This window comes from Cervus elaphus, chromosome 17 (genome assembly GCF_910594005.1).
Source record: "Cervus elaphus chromosome 17, mCerEla1.1, whole genome shotgun sequence".
NCBI lineage: Eukaryota > Metazoa > Chordata > Mammalia > Artiodactyla > Cervidae > Cervus > Cervus elaphus.
The window spans coordinates 37869095-37888453 of NC_057831.1; the positions used below are offsets into that span (position 1 = coordinate 37869095).

The 19359-nt window shown below is 43.0% G+C and overlaps 1 protein-coding gene and 1 non-coding gene across 3 annotated transcripts in view; one reads left to right on the forward strand and one right to left on the reverse strand.

Annotated features, from left to right (window-relative positions):
• Positions 1-19359, reverse strand: part of FAM184B (family with sequence similarity 184 member B) — a 118247-nt gene that overhangs the window by 65036 nt on the left and 33852 nt on the right. The gene's annotated exons all lie outside the window — the stretch shown is intronic.
• Positions 19008-19084, forward strand: TRNAG-UCC. Its single transcript is given in 2 exon segments — positions 19008-19044; positions 19049-19084. It is a non-coding gene; the product is annotated as a tRNA-Gly (tRNA).

Genomic DNA, 19359 nt, shown 5'->3' on the forward strand with positions numbered 1-19359 from the left:
CTCAAATATGTCCCTAATGTTCCAAATCAATTCCAACATCTAATCCTGAATCTTGCTATTTCTCACCATCCCATCCTACCGAGTCAGGAATACTTCTCACTTGAACCATTACAGTGACCTCGACCCTTGTGTCTGCTTTACCATCTAAGGTCTGTTAAAAGTCAGTCAAATCATGTCTCCCCACTGCTCCAAACCTTTTGATGATTAACCACACAGGACAAGTCAGAGCCTTACAACAGCCAAAAGGAAGGTTACATGTTCTGGCTTCTCATGACCTTTCTGAGCTCACGTCATCCTCTTCTCTTTCTCACTCCTTTCACTGCAACCACATGGACATCCTTGCCCTGCCTCAATCATGCAACCACACTCACTCACTGCATCTCTGTGGATATTGTTGCTTTTTCTGGGACAACCATGCTCCTTCAGGTTTCTGCTCATTTGCCACATCATCAGTGAGACCTGACTTGATTACTCCCCAAATTGATGCTCTCCCCATACCTCATCCTACTTTATTTTTCTTCATGTCACCTTTATCTGACATATCATATATTTTACATGTTTTAAAAAATTTTCTTATTGGTCTTCCTCTGGAGAATATGTGTTAGGTGCAGGTATGTTCTTTTGTCTGTTGTGTCCACTACTAGATCCCAGAATAGTGCCTGACTGTGGAAAGGCCTTTGTAACTATTTGTTGAATGAATAAAATATTTCTTTATCCTAGCACAGAGGTATCAGATGCAGAGGATTCTTGAGTTGGATTTGAAAATATGAGCAAGTATCAGCCAAGTGAAGAGAAAGAGGAAGAACATACAGGTGGGGGGAGTGTCAGGACCCCCACAAAGACATGAAACAGGGGTACTGGGAGGAGGTGTACAATGGGAGTCCTCCTGGCCAGAGCCTGGTGAGGGACACTGGCAGGAAAGAGGGAACACCATGACCCAGTGCTAGACAGGTGGGCAGAGGTCAGACACTCAAGAGGACACCATCCTTATGAAGGAGTTTGGACTTTATACTGTTTACATAACATGCAGCATGCGGTACATAGAATACATAGCATGTAGTCTGCATGTGGTCATGCAGACTCCCATACCTTGCCCAGAGATGTGGCAGGTCTCGGGCAGGGAGAAGCCAGGATCTGCATTTTTAACATCTGGTTGCTCAGGGCCTTGGGCTCTAAAAGCAAATGGGTACATATTTGAAGGAACTGTGGCTTCTGTGCCATGTAGGAAGCTTTTCTTACAAGATTCTGCCTCTCTGAAACTACAGGGAATAAAACTCTGTAATGGTTAATTTTACGTGTCAGCCTGACTGGGTCATGAGGGGCTGAGATATCTGATTAAATATTATTCTGGGTGTGTCTGTGTTTCTAGATGAGGTTAACATTTGAATCTGTCGACTGAGTAAGGCAGACTGCCCTCCCCAGTGTGGCTGGGCCTTATTCAATATCCAGTGGAGGCCTGGATAGAACAAAGCCTGGGTTAGGGAAAATTCACTCTCTGACAGCTTGAGATGGAATGCAAGCCTTCTCTTGTCCTCAGATTAGGATTTACACCATTGGTTTTCCTGGTTCTCAGGCCTTTAGATTCAGACTGGGATTTGCACCACAAGTACCCAAGGATCTCCAACTTGCAGATGGTATATTTGGGACTTTTCAGTTTCCACAATCATATGAGACAATTTCTCATAAGAAGTCTCTTTCTCAATATATATCCTATTGGTCTTGTCCCTCTGGAGAAGCTTGACTAAGACATTCCCTATTTTGTATATTTGGGGACCACTGCCTTGGCTTCAGTTTGGAGTCCAGATGTGATTGGGGGCAGGGAGAACAGGGGAAGGAGTTGGGGTAAAGGCTGGAATTAGAGCAGGGGAAAGGCATGTGGATCAAGAGCTGATAATGAGGAACAGTGGCAGGTCCATTGACTCACTAGGTGTGGGATGGGAGAGAGGAAAGAGTCAAAGGATTCTCCAGCTAGCATGACTGGGGGTGTGTCCACGCCACCCCACCTCAGAAGCACAGTATCCTGGGATGCCAGAATATGGACAGGCCAAGGTCATTGCCCTTGACTCATGTCCCTGCAGACAAAGGAGCACCAACTTCCCTGACACCAAGTCAGGAAGAGGACTAGCTAAATATTAAGAAGGAAGTCTTGCATGTGGGTGCTGAAACTCCTGAGAAGAGCAGAGGTCAAGTGGTTGATGTTCCTTCCTTTATGCAAATGGATTAAAACAGGTCCTAAACAAGGCTGGGCTCCTGCAGACAAATGGACTTGGAATGCATTTCTAGATGGAGTCCAAAATACTGATTAAAATCTCACCATTACCGATCAGAGAGCTGTAGGCAACTGGCTGCACATGCCATTGAGCTGTGAGGCATAAGCTTCTGAATAAAGGAAGCTAAACTCTCTCCCAAGCCAATTTAGACCGAGACTTAGCTGAAGGTAAGGGCAGTCTCTCCAGGATGCTCTTACTGAGAGACCCTCCCTTAATGAGAGCCCCTGCTCTTACTGACAGAGGCCAACACTCACAGATACAGGCCCATCTGCCTTCCAGGGAGTTTCACCACCTGCATAACATGAGGGACCTGCATAGGAAAAGAATGAAAAAAGAGTGGATATATGTATAACCAATTCACTTTGCTGTGTTTCTGAAACTAATACAATACTGTGAATCAACTATACTCCAATAAAAATTTTTTTAAAAGAAAAGCTTAAAACAAACAAACAAACAAAAAGATGAGAGACCTGGAAAGGGACCATCTTTTGAAGCTTGACCAACTTGTTTACAGTTTCTTAGAACACAAAGACTAGGGTTAGTGCCCTTGGTTAGTCAACCTAGTCAATAGTTGTGCATATGTGTCACAATACTTCTTCTGTGAACAAAATCAATACAAAAAAGTATTTAAAAATCAATGCAAAGTAATCTTAATACCTCTCACAGGAAATATTTTAACAGAGAGGTAATCCAAGTAGGAGCATCAAAATCTGTAGCCACAGAAAGAAACAAAATCGTGTAAACTTTATAGCAGAAAAAAGCAGCTCTTCAAGTTTGTCTGCTTTAGATTACATATTATAAATGTAAATTTATAATACTTTATGAATTATTATAATAATTTATAAACTCTAAAAGCAGGTTTTCTGTGCGATCCATATGGACACACATATCCATTTGTTTCATACAAACGATACCACACTGAGTGCTAATATTATTTTGCACAGCACTTTACAGTTCACAAAGCATCTTTACAAGATAAACCCCACAGAATCAAAGATAAATATATTGAATGTGCATTCTAAAGGGATTCTTATTTTCTCCACTGTTCTCTGTGTGTGTGGGGGGGATAATCTCTTTAAACATTTCCCAATCCATTTATTGTACCATCTACATAATCCTCAGACAAACAATATGTTTCAAGTGACATAGTCTTGTCCAAATATCATACTAAAACCCACAGATTCATTTATTACATGTGGGTCAGCTTTGCAAATTGTCCTTGCAGTCATGGCTGAGTTTCTGTGTTCTAGCAGCACATGGCTTTGAGTACAATGATGAGGAGTTTTATTCTCAATTTATGGGTGATGGTGCATGCTGCACACTTAAACTGCACACCAGAAACGGAAGGGCCACCTTGGGTCAAGTTCATAGACCAGAGCATCTTTTTGTACTATGGAGATTTGTACTATGGAGAGTATTTACGGGAGAACAGAGCCCTTGCCAGCCTCCCATGTCAGGGACTCCCCCCAATGTCAGGAGTAGATTACTCTAAATTAAAATTAAAAGGATGTAAAAGGGAGGATGCAACATGGTTCCAAAATCAAACACACACATCAACAAAGAAGAACATCAAGAATGTATTGAAAACATAACCAAGGTTATTTCTGAATGGTAATAGTGAAGGATATCCATTTTTCTCCTTTTTTTAAACTTTTTTTTAGTGAAACAAGTAAAGTGTTTATTAGAAGGAAATGAGTACAGTGTGTGTGGATAGACACACAGGTAGACTTAGACAGAGTTGTACCCTTGTGGTAGTTTGAGTGACTTTTTAAAAAACTTTTTATTTTATATTGGGATATAGCCGATTGACAATGTTGTGACAGTTTCAGGTTTGTGTATTCCCCAATTTTCTATATGAGTATGCACTTCAATTATTAACATAATCAGAAAAAACTCTTTTTTTCTTTTTATTTTGGAGGATAGGGCTATTCCATCAAACTGTTCCTCATTAGTTAATCCACATGTGTCTAAAACTGAGACACAAGCCCTGGGAGGAGAAACCTTCTAACAAGGAAGTGGAAGTGCTGAGGCCTCCCTCCTGGGGATCTGAGTTTTGGTGGCGCTGCCTCCTCCTGGCTGGTGTATTCTGATCTGAGCAGCTTGGCTGCGATAAATGTGTTGTCTTTTCCATTAAGGACCTTGGTTTTGTGAGGGGGAAGTTTAAGGCAATCTTGTTGCTGCTGTGGGTGTAATGAAGTGAGCCCAGTGCTGCCTGAGGCTTTGATCTGGGAGACAGGTAGCCACAGGCCACAGGCCATGCTGGGTGCAGCCACTATGCTTTCAGAAATGAGCTCTTGAACTGAGCCTTGAATAAATCTCGCCTGGAAATAAACACGTGACAACAATAGTAAGAGCATTTGCCTTTTGTCAAGCTGAAGGCACGCCTGCTCTCCATACTGCCTAAAAACTTCTAGAATCATTTCCTCCAAATCACCTTCACGCAATTACTCTACTTTAGGGCCCTTTCATCCCTTGCTTCACTGAAGTGTTCTTTCCCAGCCCAAGAACTAGCTACATTCCTGCTTAATACTCCCCAGGGTCTCCTCATCACATACCACAGTAGCTCTCATCCTTTTCCTGCCCCACTGTTTTGAGGGTAGGACATGTGCTGTGGGGGACTCTCCACTGTGGAGCCTGCTGGCTTTGTAGGGACAGAGTCATGACTTACTCTCAACTTTGTGTCCAGATGCCGAACACTGGACCAGGCAACCAGCAGGCACACAGTGGGTCCTCTGTGAAAGACTGTTGAAATAAACTAACAGGGACTGTTATACACCATTGTATCCTCACCACCTTGCCAAATCCCTGGTCTAGAGTTCAACAGAGGGTAAGTGAATGAATAATTGATGGGAAAAATGAATGAAAAAGTCCATACAATGAAGTGGGTACACCATTCAGATGTGTTATGTGCTACGGAAATTAAACAGGGCTGTCCTGGAAGAAAGCAAGCAATTAATATTCCCATCTAACTGATAAAAAATGCAATTTTGTGATTTTTACTGCCCCTAAGTGATAAAGTCAGAAAATAGCAAAAATAATATATATTTAGTGAGCACCTAATATGTGTCAGACCATGAATCCAGAGTTCTTCTCACTAAGTTCAAATCCAATAGCTGTCTGTGTAGTTATACAAGCTCCTACTAGCATATTCTGGAGGTATCTAAGAATTTGCCAGGTTGGGCTGTGGTAATAAAATTAAATATATAATCATCTCTGTTTTAACTAATGGTGACAGTCTTGTTTCTCTTAGCTGAGTTCCCTTAGCCAGTCTTATAAAGTCTGCCAGTTCTAGGGGGTAGAAATTCTATGTAACACATACTCCTGAACACTCCTTCTTTGCTTTTAAAAAGTAAAGAAAGGTCCAGGGGTTATGGAATAATCCCCTTCAGTATGTCTTGGCTTGATGCTTCTTGTCCAGTAAAAACATGTGAAATTCCCTTTAAAATCTTTATGTTTTAGCAACCAAATTCTAGAAATGTCCTGATTTACTAGTAAGGACTCTTCTAGATACAAAAACAGATCCACTAGACTGGGAAAAAGGCAATTTATTGGCTCAGGTACCTGAAAAACCCAGAGTTAGTGCTAGCTTCAGGTACAGATAGCTCCAGGCTCTTAAATGATGTCATCGAGGCTATCTTTTTCCATCTCACGGTTTTGCTTTTCTCTGAGTTGGCTTTATTCTTTGGCAAGTCCTTTGCAAAGTAGCTACAGGTAGCATCAAGATTACATTTTGCCAGCCTAGGACACTCCCAGAAAGATAGTCCTCTTTGCCAACAGTTCCAACAAGAGTCTCAAGTTGACTCTATTCACCTGGGCAGGGTCGTGGGTCTAACACTAATTCCTGTGGGCAAAGGAACAGAATACACCAACTGACTAATTTCAGGTCATATGGGATCCAAGAGAATGGTGCTTATCTGCCCCAACCACATGGATGGAGGACTGAAGTAGGGTACATGGTCAGCATCTCAAGGAAAACGGAAATATGTTACCAAAAAGAATGGATGCTGTGTCAGCAAGACCAGATGTCCACTACAGCTGATATTTCTGACTCTTCCAAGGAAACTCAATATGGACTGAACATCAACTTCAGAACTGGAGAAGAAAGAACAAACCATTAGGACTTGGTCCCTAATCTCACAGAGGAAACAAGAGGCAGGTACACACACACCAGTGTATGCAAAACATCTGGATGGAAAGATGGCGCAGAACAAAGACTCTGTGGGACCTTGGAGGAAGCACAGGGCCTTCTGCCAATAGATCTGAGTTCCAAGGCCGAGTTCTGTTCCTTTCAAGCAGTGTGACATTAGGCAAGTCCTCTAATCTCTCTGAGCAAACTGTTTCTTCTCCTAGTAAATGAAATAGACAAACTAAACTGATATTTCCTAAAGGGAATGGACGTGAACAAGGGATTCCAAGGTTGAATAAGCCTGAAGTGTGTGCAGCTCTGGTATACGTTTAGGCTGTCTTTACAGCAGCAGTTGGTCACCAAGTTTTTTTTAAATTATAATTCCAATTGATGTCCCTCACTATATATTTTGGGACATGCTGGACCAGGAGGTTCTTAAAAAAAATTTACTTATAAATATAAATAAATAAATAAATTATTGGCTGCACTGAGTCTTAGCTGTGGCACTCAGAATCTTTGTTGTGGGGGGTGGTCTCAGTAGTTGCAGTGCATGGGCTCAGTTTCCCTGCAGCATGTGGGATCTTCCCAGACCAGAGGTGGAACCCATATTCCCTTGCAGGTGGATTCTCAACCACTGGGCTTCCAGTGAAGTCCCTGGGCCAGGAATTCTTTAGGTTTTTGACACTGTGAGTTTGGTGTCAAAAGTACAGGAGAATAAATGCTTGGAGGGCTCAGGGCTTGGAGTTCCTTTTATCTCACAGTCAGGGCACACAGGTTTTGCTGGGTAGGAGGACAGGGGATGGTGACAGAGTGAGGAAGAACTCTGGGGAGAGAGTTTGGGCCAGATGTGTAGGCGTGGGAGGCGAATGCTGTCCTGGACAGCTGGGGGGAAATGCTGATTTATGACTAGAAGGCATCTCAGCATTCTAGTATAGTTATTTTTAGGTAGTGGAACTATAGGGGATTTTAATTATTAAAAATTTTTGCTTATTTTCATTTCCTCAGTTCAGTTCAGTTGCTCAGTCGTCTCCAACTCTTTGTGACCCTATGAACCACAGCACGCCAGGCCTCCCTGTCCATCACCAACACCTGGAGCCTACCCAAATTCATGTCCATTGAGTTGGTGATGCCATCCAACCATCTCATCCTCTGTCGTCCCCTTCTCCTCCTGCCCTCAATCTTTCCCAGCACCAGGGTCTTTTCAAATGAGTCAGCTCTTTGCATCAGGCGGCCAAAGTATTGGAGTTTCAGCTTCAACATCAGTCCTTCCAGTGAACACCCAGGACTGATCTCCTTTAGGATGAACTGGTTGGATCTCCTTGCAGTCCAAGGGACTCTCAAGAATCTTCTCCAACACCACAGTTCAAAAGCATCAGTTCTTTGGCGCTCAGCTTTCTTCACCGTCCAACTCTCACATCCATACATGACTACTGGAAAAACCATAGCCTTGACGAGATGGACCTTTATTGGCAAAGTAATATCTCTGCTTTTTAATATGCTGTCTAGGTTTGTCTTAACTTTCCTTCCAAGGAGTAAGTGTCTTTTAATTCATGGCTACAATCACCATCTGCAGTGATTTTGGAGCCCAAAAAAATAAAGTTTGACACTGTTTCCACTGTCTCCCCATCTATTTGCCATGAAGTGATGGGACTGGATGCCATGATCTTAGTTTTCTGAATGTTGAGCTTTAAGCCAACTTTTTCACTCTCCTCTTTGACTTTCATCAAGAGGCTCTTTAGTTCTTCACTTTCTGCCATAAGGGTGGTGTCATCTGCATATCTGAGGTTATTGATATTTCTCCCACCAATCTTCATTCCAGCTTGTGCTTCCTCCAGCCCAGCATTTCTCATGAGGTACTCTGCATATAAGTTAAATAAGCAGGGTGATAATATACAGCCTTCACGTATTCCTTTTCCTATTTGGAATCAGTCTGTTGTTCCATGTCCAGTTCTAACTGTTGCTTCCTGACCTGCATACAGGTTTCTCAAGAGGCAGGTCAGGTGGTCTGGTATTCCCATCTCTTTCAGAATTTTCCACAGTTTATTGTGATCCACACACTCAAAGGCTTTGGCATAGTCAATAAAGCAGAAATAGATGTTTTTCTGGAACTCTCTTGCTTTTTCAATGATCCAATGGATGTTGGCAATTTGATCTCTGGTTCCTCCACCTTTTCTAAAACCAGCTTGAATATCTGAAAGTTCACAGTTCATTTCCGAATTTCCTACAGAGTTTGTTTTATTTGGTTAATTAAAGTGATCAAAGAAAAGGAGTGCCAAAGAACTGATGCCATTGAACTGTGGTGTTGGAGAAGACTCTTGACATTTCCTTGGACAGCAAAGAGATCAAATAAGTCAATCCCAGGAAATCAGTCCTGAATGTTCATTGGAAGGACTGATGCTGAAGCTGAAGCTCCAATACTTTGGCCACCTGATGCGAAGAACTGACTCATTGGAAAAGACCCTGATGCTGGGAAAGATTGAAGGTGGGAGGAGAAGGGGACAACAGAGGATGAGATGGTTGGATGGCATCACCGACTCGATGGACATGAGTTTGAGCAAGCTCTGGGAGTTGGTGATGGACAGTGAAGCCTGGCGTGCTGCAGTCCATGGGATTGGAAAGAGTCAGATATGACTGAGTGACTGAACTGAACTGAAAAGGAAAATTTTTAAATATTTTTAAAAATCCCCAAACTATATGAAGCAGTTAACCATGTGTCTTTTCTATATCCAGTATCTATTCGATTAAGAAGAAAAGATTTTCACATGAACGGTAATGTTTAAAGCTTCTTCCTTAGATCCTTGTCATTGGCATTTTTTAATAATCCAAAAAACACATGTAAGGATGACAAGTAAAAGAAACCACCCTCTACTCAACCTCTCATTTATCTCACTTCAGGTGCTCTGGCTCCTGAGAGGATGCTGAATGTGCAAAACCACGGGTGCAGCAAACACCACGCTCACCCTGCAGTTGACACTACAAGCAGACTAAGTGCAAAGGCAGCAGGTGTCTTTAGGACACACACTCATGCCTGGTACTAAATTCACCCTGTGTCAAACAGATATACAGACTCCTAGAGTGCTCAGTTCAGGTTGGGTGACTGTTCTTACTGGGTTTCCAAAGTCTAGGATGTTCAGAGAGCCAGTTTTAAAAGCATATAAATACATGATGATGGTGATAACAGTAAGGATGATCTAGATAATACTGATAATTTTAATAGGAACGAATATTTTTTGAAGGTTTACAAGATGCCAACACTGAGGTCACAGCTCTCTATACCTTCCTCTCATCTGATCCTCAGAATAATCCCAGCAGGTAAGTTTCAATGTTGCCTGATTATACAGATTGTCAAACGAAGGCAAGGAATATTAGGTAACACTCTTGAAGTTCTGGGGTTGAAGAGCAACCAAACCAAGATTGATTCTATTCCATTCTTATTCTAGAGCCTATATTCTCAACCACTGTGTAAGCAAGCCATTTAAAGAAAATCAGAGTGCCAACTAAGTAAAAGGGAATCATAGTTCTGTGATTGATAGGGTGCAGGCTGAGTTGTTATAAAAGACTCCCCAAAACACAGAGGATTAAATAAAAGTAGAAATTTAGTTTTCTCTTTCTCAAAACAGTCCATAGGTCAGTGGTGGTCAGAACTGGGGGGAAGGTTCTGGTTTATTACCTCTCAGCTCTGCCATCTTCCACCTACATCAACCTGCAGCTCCCATTATCTGGGCTCAATTTTGGGCCCAGATAGAAGAGGTCCAGGGTGAGCAACCTGTCCTTAGGTTGGGGGTAAACTGGAAGATGTATATACCACCTCTCTCAGCACCCATAGGCCTACTCTTTATCTCAGAGCCACAAGGAAGGCGGGGACATGCAGTCTCTGGCTGGGCTGCCATGTGGTTAGCTAAAGCATAGACGGTTGTCTTACTAACAGGAAAAAAGAGAGACAGGCTGTTTCCCCTGTGCCAGCACCTTAGAAAGTTAAAGTCCGATCTTGCCTTCTACCAAATCTACACCGGCTGTGTTACATACAAATGAGGAGGCCAAGGCTCAAAGACTTTAAGCAGTTTTGCCAATATCCTTCAGCCCATTAGGGCAGAAGGGAAACTAGAGCTTGTGTCCTGATTTTCAGTCCAATGTTCTTTTCTCTAAATTGAGTCTTCCTTCAGTTTAAATTGAAAAGGTTACTGTTGAATTTTTAAGTGGTGCAAGATAAATACAATGACCTTTAAAAATGATACCAGACTGTGACACTACTCAAATGTTGAACAGAGATTCAAAGGAATCAATAAAATGTCAAGAAACAAGATGAGTATATTCACAGAATTTTAAGACTGTAAACAAGATACCACCAAGACCATCTTTCTCATTTTATAAATAAGACAACGTTGGCCCCAGGAGTCTGCTGATTTCTACATGGTCATATAGCTTGTATAAAAGAGTCACAAGTGTGCTTTAATCTCTTGATTTTCAATGTTCAATGTTCAATTGGACTGAAAATCAGGACACTGAATCTCAAAGTCCCTCATGAGAAAGATAATGGGTCTCAGAAGACCCTAAAGTTGGAACCCATGAGACTCCCAGAAAACTCCACCTCTGTCTGCTCAGGCATTATCTACAGACTCTGTTACTCTCTGATATAGCTCACTTTCAGTTTCAATTCAACAACTTCCATTTACAGAAGCCCTTCCCTTCATCAGGCATCATGAAGGAGCAGAGCGACCATACTGAAGTCATGGTCCCTGCCCCAGGAAACTCACAATTTAGCAACAAGTACATAAAAAAAAAACCAGGAAGTGATGAAAAATGACATGAGGACAGGATATGACTACTTCAGTTTTCCAGAAAAATGTAATATCTGACCTACAATCTGTGAGAGACTTTCACCCCTGACCAAAAGTGCTGAGTAGATATCCTTGGCTGGCTATTGATAGAACCCCATTCTTCTGACCAAGTGATTAGGGCAGGCTGGTCACAGGATCCAAGCCAGGCCAAGCAGGGTCCTTCCGAGGGTTTTATTCAATTGGTAGGAGAGAATCTCTCTTGCCTGTTGGGTCTGAGGGTTGGAAGGATATTAATTGAGTGACCTACACCCTTGTTTTCCATCACATGGAAAAAGCCAGTTAAGTACTGGAAAAGAATGATTCAGCCACAGAGACAAATGCAGAGATATGAGTAGGAGAAAGAGTTAAATGTACCCATCTAGCAACAACAAATATCTAGGTCCTTGTATTGTAATCACCATCATCAACATCCTTAGAGTTAACACTTTAAGTGCTTACTTGATGCCAGGAATGGTGCCTTTATAAAATGTGGGCACTTGATAACCTCTTTGAATAATGATAATAATAGTAACATTAATAAGGCTATAAAGGCATTATTATTCTGCTTTTACAGAAAAGTTAACTGAGAAACAAAGAGGACAACTAATTTGTCCCACAGCTAGTGGGCCATGAACTCAAATTTGTTTGACTCAAACCTAGTTCTTTCCACAGCAACATATAGCCCTGAGCCTGAAAACCACTGTGCTCTGAATGGAGGCAGGGAGCCTGAATCTCCCATGCAGAGCTAGTATTCAAGTACTCACACCATTTGGTCTCTGGGGATGGACTGACTCTGGGGATGGCTTCTTGACTCCTGGTGGGTCTCTCCCCAAATTGACGTCCCTTCCTTGATACCTTGAGTGGAAGTCCTCCTTCCAGACAGAGAAATCTCAAGTCCTCTCCACCAGCACCCCATGGTGAATATCAGATTCTGTCTCCACCTCTGTTCAGAGTAGAAAACCACCATTTCTGACACCAACACATTTCCACAGTGTTCATAAATCTGACAGGTTGTCCTTACTGAGATCTCATTGTGTGCCAGGTTCTTGGGATGTATCAAGGGACATGACATATAGAGATTGCTGCCTTCATGGAGTTGGATTTTAGCGGCAGGGTGAGGGAGGAGGGAGCAGAGAGATTGACAATAAACAATAGATATAATAAATGAGTTCATTACGGTTAGTTAGAAGGTTGTAAGTGCAATGGAAAATGAAAAAGCAGACCAGAAAAGGGAGATGAGGAGTATGGGGAGACAGGGTACCATTATTTGAAATAGGACAGTTCACGTTGGCCTCATTGAGAAGGTGACATCTGGGCAAAGACGAAAAAGAGGTGGGGGGTTAGCCAGGCAGACATCTGGGTGAAGGGTTCTATACCACAGCGAGGGTCCTGAGGCCAGCGGGGTTGAGTGGAGTGAGCAAGGGGCAGTAACAGAAGTTAGTCTGGGGAGGTCATGGGGAGGCTGGGTTGTAGAGTCAAGGACTTTGGCTTTTACCCAGGGATGAGAGCCACTGGTAGGTGTGAGCAGGAAAGAAGCCTGACTTAAAGAGGATCATTCTGGCTTCTGGGTTGTGAATAAACTATGGGGGGACCAGGGGGACAGCAGGGAGACAATCGGAGGTAATCGTCTCGGGGAAGGTAATGCAGACATCTCAACCCGGTGTGTCTCACAGCGAACTCATCCCCTTCCCCTTGCTACCTCCCATCCAGACCTGCCCTTGGATGCCACAATGCAGTCCCCTTCAGGTGGGAACCCAGGAGTCCTCTTTGGCCCTTCTCTCTTCCCCCCAGGACATGAAGACTGCACAGCCTGACCGCCAGGAAGTCTTCATGTCCATCCCTCCTCGTGCTGGGTTTCCTCCTACTCTCACCCGCCAGGTCCTCATTATTCCAGCCTTGTCTCCCTGCTGCCCAGCTCCCTGCTTTCCAGGAGTCAATAAACTGAATACAGCTTCTCCCCACACTACCTGATGGGGCTCCTCACAGCCCCCTGGATAAAGTGATGCTCCTTGGCATGACATTCAAGGCTCGGAACAATCCAGTATTAAATCCTACCACCACCTCTGAGGACCACAAGCTCCAGTGACAACTGGGTTACACACTGTTTCCTGCACAAGCCACACATTTGCAAAACTTTCTGGTTTTGCTAAAGCTCCTCCATCTGTCTGGCATGCCTTTCCTGCCGCGCTCTCCCTGGTGAAATTCTCCTCAACATGAAGCTCTAGATCCAATACCATCTGCCTTCCAAGAGCTCCTCCAGGGCCACCGTGGGGACTTCATTCATTCAAGAAGTATGTACTGAGTCCCGAGGCACTAAAATGATGCTGTGAGTTATCCTCGCCTAATAGTTCTCTTCTGGTATGAAGAGTGAAAAGAGATATAGATTTTAAAATTTACATTCCTTTTTTTCCTTCCTTCTCTATTTCCCCCATAGGATCTGTCCATGAGGCTGGGGAATCCCTTAGCGTCGAGCCCTTTCTTATAGAGCACAGGAGTTAAGTATGTGGACACCAGGGCCAAACTACCCAAGTTCATTGCCTGGATCCACTACCTAAAAGCTGTGTGACTTTGGGGAAGTTACTAAACCTTAGCGCTCCACACTATGTTCTGCATCAGAGACCACTATTTGTGCTGGGAAAGACAGTCTCCTGTATGTAGTCTTTCAGCCCCTGCTCGGCCACATAAGAATGGGCCTCTTGGCCTGGACTCCTTCCTTACCTAGAGATAAAGAATCCACACAGCCTGCATGGGCTTATCAGCTTGTGCAGGAATATCTTGCCCTGTCTCAGGCTCAGCGTGTACTCCTTTGTTCTGGTGAAGCGTGTAGGTCAATGGCCCTGAGGCATGTGCCCAGATTTCAGTATTTCAGACTCCTGAAGTGGGTAGGAGGGGTCCTTCTGCTACAGCACAATCGCCCTGTGTCAGCGCACGGGCATCTGCTAGCAGAGCAATGAGTATGCACCACTGGAGCTGATCTTTCTCTTTCTTCTCATTGTCAGTAAAGGGCTGATTCATTCAACACTTAACAATGTTGTGTTTTCCTTGGCAACTCAGACACCAAGATGCTATGGGAAGAAGCATTTGGACTTCTGCTCCCAGTGGGTGGCACGGGGATGATCTTTGCTATTCCTCCATGTAGTAATAATCATGGTCCTTCCTGACCATTGATAACCAGTGCGTGGTGTCCTGCTTGACAATTTGTTGATCCCAAGAATCTCAATTTTTAGCTGATATCCTTCTAATTTACTCTATTTTTCACACCCTTGTGCAGTTGTTTGTGGCCACATGGCTAAGTGCTACTTAATGAAAAGTTAGAAAGAGTATTATGTAGCTTTCCAGAAAGCCTCCTTAAATGTGCACATATCTTTTCCTTCTCCTCCCAGCAGCATGGAAAAGGATTGTCATGGCTGGAGCTCCAGCAGTCATCTTAGACCAGAAATTGATGTTGAGGAAGAAACTTTGTGGCTGGCAAGGCAGAGTGGAAAGATAAAAAAGCCTGTCTTGCATAGAGGGTTATCAACACCGATGTATAGAACAGACTTTTGGACTCTATGGGAGAAGGCGAGGGTGGGATGATCTGAGAGAATAGCATTGAAACATGTATATTATCACGTGTGAAACAGATCGCCAGTCCAGGTTGGATGCATGAGACAAGTGCTCAGGGCTGGTGCACTGGGAAGACCCAGAGGGTTGGAGGTGGGAGGGGGGTTCAGGATGGGGGAACACATGTAAATCCATGGCTGATTCATGTCAATGTATGGCAAAAACCACTACAATATTGTAAAGTAATTAGCCTCCAACTAATAAAAATAAATGAAAAAAAAAAAAAAAAAGCCTGACTTGCGATAGCATGACTCTTCCATCCCAACCTGTGATTTTGTACCTCTGGTTCTCTTTTATGTAAGGGAGGGAAAACTCCTCATTTGTTTGGATTTTTCTGTTATATATGTAGCTGAACCTAATCCTAACTAATTAAAAGTCTGTCTCCCACAAGTCACAACTAGAGACTGTTGGCTGCAACGAAAGATCCTTCTTAAGGCAATGAGGATCCCACATGCCACAGCTAAGACCCGACATAGCCAAATAAATAAATTAGCTAATAAATAACCCATTTATCTTGCTCACTTTTGTATTTCCTGTACCTTGCATTATGTCTTGCACAAAGTCTGTGTGCATGAGAAAGGGCTGATAAATCATAAACAAATGGGTTTGTATCAAATGGCTCACATCACAAACACAATAAAAAAAGAAACATTATGCATACATACATAAAACATATGTAGCTATTTATAGTTCAGGGCATATTTTGGGAGTAGCTAGGGATTTTCCACTGTAACTCTTAAGACCCAGTTGGGCTGTTGTTTACACCCCTCACTTCTTGAAATAACACAAACAATTTTGCTTTTGGGAGAGTCCTGATGTCAGGTTGGCCTCATCACTCAGGTGACAATAAACAGACAAGGAATAGTGGCAGCTGCCCAGCTAGAAGTTGGTTGGGAGCAATGAGTGTTTTCATGATTATATTTATTTAACATTTACAAATGATAACTGTCACCAGGAGCCGACCTCCAGGCTCCCAGGTGCTTTGTATCATAAAGCCTCATGGGGGGTTTATGTTTTATATCATGTATTTCTTTTCCCATCACAGCTGTCTTCACTGTTGGCTCTGCATGCAAAGTAAACTGCAAAGCCATATGGTCCATTGTCCTGGATTTTTGTAGCTAAAGGGAACAAATGGCCAGCTCACAATTTTTCTTAAACAACATATCCTCCACAAATTTCTTCCTATTTTTAAAATTGAAGTATAGTTGATTTATAACATTGTGTTAGTTTCAGGTATATAGTAAAATGATTTGGTTATATATCTATATTCTTTTAAAAATTATTTTTCATTACAGTTTTATTGGGCTTCCCTCATAGCTCAGCTGGTAAAGAATCTGCCTGCAATGCAGCAAACCCCGGTTCAATTCCTGGGTCAGGAAGATCCACTGGAGAAGGGATAGGCTACCCACTCCAGTATTCTTGGGCTTCCCTTGTGGCTCAGCTGATAAAGAATCCGTCTGCAATGAGGGAGACCTGGGTTTAATCCCCGGGTTGGGAAGATACCCTGGAGAAGGGAAAGGCTTTACCCACTTCAGTATTCTGGCCTGGAAAATTCCATGGACTGTGCAGTCCATGGGGTTGCAAAGAGTTCGGCATGACTGAGCAACTTTCACTTTCACAGTTTTATTACAAAATATTGAATATAACTCCCTGTGCTATACAGTAAGTCCTCGTTGGTTATTTACGGTAGTATGTATCTGTTAATCTCATACTCCCAAATTATCCCCTTCGGTAACCATAAGTTTGTTTTCTATGTCTATGAGTCTGTTTTTGTTTTTTAAGTCCATCTATATTTTAGATTTCACATATCATATGGGTATCACTTATGATATCATACAAGTGATATCACATGGTGTTTTTTCTTTGTCTGACTTACTTCACCTTCATCTCTAGGTCCATCTGTGTTGCTGCAAATGGCATTATTTCATTCTTTTTTATGGCTGGGTATATGTACCACATCTTCTTTATCTATTCCTCTGTTGATGGACATTTAGGTTCCTTCCATGTCTTGGCTACTGTAAACAGTACTGCTATGAACACTGGAATGCATGTATCTATTTGAATTAGAGTTTCTGTCTTTTCTGGATACATATCTAGGTGTGGGATTGCTGGATCACATTACCTACCATCAGTTTCTGTTAAAGAGAAAGAAATCACCCTTACGAAGTAAAATATATCTCTCATTATGCACACATTCCCTTTTTGGTCATGGTTTTCATTATGGGGGATACAGCATGCTCAAAGCAAATCTAAATCCTTGGGTACTTGAAGCTGACATTCAAGTAAGAGAGTCAGACAACAAACATGTGAAATACGTGGAATAAACAATCTGGTAGGAAGTAATAAATGCAAAGAAAAGGTATAAAGCAAGGAAGGAATACTTGAGGGGTGGAGTTAAAAATTTAACACAGAGCAGCGAAGGAAGGCTTCTACTGAGGAAGTAACATTTGAGTAGAGAGCAGATGACACAAAAAAGTAAAGGATGAAGGGTGTTGGGGAAGAGCACAGCGGGCAGAGGTTTAACAGCAGAGTCCAAGGGTGTGCGTCAGGCTGATGTAGTAGCAAGGAGGCCAGTGTGGCTGGGGCAGAGTGAGCAGTGAGGGCAAAGAGCAGGCAGGAGAGGTGAAGGGCCGGGCTGTGGAGGTCCCATGGCTTCTCGAAGAACTCTGGGCTTTACCCCATGTGAGACAGGAAGCCTTGGAGAGCTCAGAGTGCGATCTGATCCACATTTTATAAAGATCACTCTGGCTGCTGTTGAGAATGGTGGAAGCAGGGAGATTGATTAGGAGACATGTCTCTTCCAGGTCCCACCAGTCTTTTCCCCCATCTTCACTCCCTCGGTAATCCTCCCTAGCCCACTTCAGAACCAAGAGCCATTTCGTACTCCCTTTGTCCCTATCAAAATATATTTTTGGATTCTTCCATCACACTAGTCAACAGCAGCTGCCATTATTGAGCAGATTCATACCCAAGAAAAACAGAGTGAAGAACAACAATTTGTAGAGGGCTCATGGAGTGAAGGGGGTCTATGTTCTCCCCACTCTTCAGTCAGGACTTCCTCAGTTGTAAGCAAAATGAATCCAACTGTGCTCATTTTCTACTGCTGATAAAGAAATGACCACAAACCGACAAGTATGATGTGGCCAGGTTCTTGCTCAAGGGCTGAATGAAACTGAGGTGTTGCCTGCTGAGTTCTCATCTGGAGCCTCTGGGGAGAAATTCGTCTCTCATCTAATTCAGGCTGCTGGCATAATTCACCTCCTTATGGCTATACGACTGTTATCTGGGACTGCTCTCAGCTCCAAGAGGCTGCCTGCATTCTTTAGTACATGGTGCCTCCATCTCCCTCACTGAGTTTTTCTCATACTTCAAATCTCTCTGCTTTCTCCAACTGTAATCTCTAGACTGGGCTTTCAGGTTTCAAGTGATTAGGTCAGATTCACCTACTCTTTCTATCTTAAGGTCAAGTTACTTGAAACCTTAGTTACAACTGCAAAATCCCTTCCAGAAAAACCTAGATTGGTGTTTGATTGACTAACTAAAACAAGGTGTGTATATACCAGGGGCTGGGAATTTGGGGCCATGTTAGAATCTGCCTAGTATAGTCAGGTAAAAGGGAGCACACTGACCCACATGTCCGGGAAGGACCTCCGAGAATAGAGGGGAGAGGTACAGGAGCCGGGCAAGACCTCAATGTGCCCATGACTCACTTACATTCTCTTTCTACTCACCTCTCATCTCTGTTCACTTCTGCCTGTCTCCATTCTCCAGAGTTCCTCTCCCCAAAGAACAAGAAAGACCACCATCAACTGCCCTATTACCTGCAATCAGAGTTTTGTTATTCCAGCAGAAATAGAATTTCTTTCTCCCAAAGTTTGAATACCAGTCCTAAGGATTCCAGCCGCCTAGGTCATGTGCTCCTGGCTGGGATGGGAAGTACAGCTGAGAGCCCTCTGAGAACCATGTGGAGAGTGGGAGGGGTTCTCCAGACGAGGGAAATGCAAAGCTTGCTGTATAGACAAACAGACCAGCTGTGCCCCTAGTCAGCTGTCTCACTCTTCCCCCCAAAGACCTTCAATCCCCTCTGCATCCCTCCCTTTCCTTTTCGTACTTGACCAGCCTTGCCTTCTTTACCTCTCATGAGACCTAGCTCTAGAATCCACAAGATTAAGTTCAAACCTACATGGGACTTCCCTGGTGGTCCAGTGGTTAAGACTCTGTGCTTCCTTCCAATGCAGTGGGTCCAGGTTCAATCCCTGGTCAGGGAACTAGATTCCACATGCCACAACTAAAGATTGAACATCCTAAGTGCCACAACTAAGATCCGGAGCAGCCGAATAAATAAATACAAACAAATTTTTTTTAAAAAAAATAATAAAAAAACATCAATTCAAGCCTATGACAGTTGGGGGTATGGGATGTGGTTAGACATTAAAGTAATAATGCTTTCAAGAATAAAAGAATTCTGCACTAAAGTTTAGTCCTTCAGTTCAGTTCAGTTGCTCAGTCATGTCTGACTCTTTGTGACCCCATGGACCTCAGC